Raw genomic sequence first — 1,843 nt, forward strand, 5'->3', positions numbered from 1 at the left:
TTATAGAAAAATTTGAAAAGAGCACAAATTTAAATTGAAGTGTTACTTTTCTGTTATGCAATAAATATATTAAGCTTTGAAATTACAGGATATCTTCATTGCAAACATTTTATAGTTAGAATTTGTCTAAGAGATTGAAGGATAGAAAATATATAATCTTTTCTCAACCCTCGTAAGTTTGAGACACTATCCTGAAACAAAGGACAGATTGGCAGCTTTAAAAATATCCCTTGTCCTCTGCCTTATGGTTGTGTCTGGTGTGAGATCAGGGTGTTTACCTACAGCTCCTTCCCTGTGGGATTGTGCTATGGTCTGAATGTTTGTATAAACCAAAATTAATATGTTGAAACTAATCCCCCATGTGGTAGCATTGAGAGGTGGGGCCTTTGAAAGGTGATTAGGTGATGTGGACTCTACCCCTGCAAATAGGATTAGTGCCCTCGTACAGGAGTCCTGAGGGTGCCTGTTCGCTCTCTTGCCCTCCTGCCATGTGAAGACGAAGCAAGAGGTGAGGAACAAGCCCTCACCAGACACCAAGTCTGCTCGCATCATGGTCTTGGACTTCCAAGCCTCCAGAACTGTGAGCGATGAATTCTCGTTTACAAATTATCCAGTCCAAGGTATTTTGTTATAGCAGCCTGAAGAAACTAAGAAAGATCAACGGCAGCCTATTGTGTATCTTATTTGATGGTTACTCTTCCTTTCAAGATACCCTCTTCTACACAAAAATTTCTTCCAGATCCCCCATAACACTCTCTCTCTCTTTCTCCTTTCCTTCTGTCCTATTCTGACCTAAAGGTAGAGTTCTGCAGGTACTAGCCCTGGTTTCTGCACCGCTCATTGTGGTCTCTTGTACCTTAACTTTGTATGTAGGAATAAACCTTCAAATTATCTTAATGTTTATGAGATAACTTTTCACAGAAGCTGCTATCTTTCTTGATAATTCCATTTCAAAGGGAAGGCTTCCAGGTCTTTGAGAAACACCTTCCTAGATTACAAAACTGGCCAGAGGCTGGGAACTGATTTGCATCTCAAAGGAGCGGACAAAGAACATACAATTGAAAGCTTTGTCATGTAAATACTGGGAGAAAAGGAAGATTAGGGCTTTATAGTCAGGAAAAATATCTATCTAAACTTTAGTCAAACTGAGAGAAACATTAAGGCCATCATCATCATTAAATACATTTATTATTTCCAGTAAAGATTTTATATGTTTCTTATGCCTTCTACAAAGGAAATTGTATAGTCGACAAATACAGACTTTTTCTTTTAACCTCCACTTTTACAATTCGCATTTTTTTCTCATTGCACTGGCTAGTACACTGTTAAGTACATGTGCTGTAAGTAAATATTATTGCTTTGTTTCCAATTGTAGGACTAAAATTTATTATTTTATCAAATACGATGTTGGCAGTAGAATTTTTGTAGTTATCCTTTATCATGTTAAGCAAGATTCTTTCTTCTAGTTGCTAAAAGTTTTGATCATAAATGGATTTTGATTTTTTTCCAATGCTTTTTTCATATAATTGACAAGATTATGTGTATTTCTTCCCTTTTATTTGTCTGTTATTATAAGGAATTATATTGGTTGGTCTTTGAATGTCAAACCTGTTGTCCATTCCAAGGATGTATTATCATTTTTACATATTACTGAATTTTGTTTGTCAATATTTTTTTACAAGTCTTTGTGTCTGTGGTCATGAAGAATGTTAATTTACAGGGTTGTATGTTTTTGTTTTAAGATTTTTGTCTCGTTTCGGTATCAGAGTAGAGGTACCTCTATAAAATTGAGAATTCTTTCCTTGTATTCTATTTTATGGAATATTTTGTATAGAATTAATAC

The sequence above is a fragment of the Propithecus coquereli genome, unplaced genomic scaffold (genome assembly GCF_000956105.1).
Source record: "Propithecus coquereli isolate 6110/MARCELLA unplaced genomic scaffold, Pcoq_1.0 Scaffold55, whole genome shotgun sequence".
Lineage (NCBI taxonomy): Eukaryota > Metazoa > Chordata > Mammalia > Primates > Indriidae > Propithecus > Propithecus coquereli.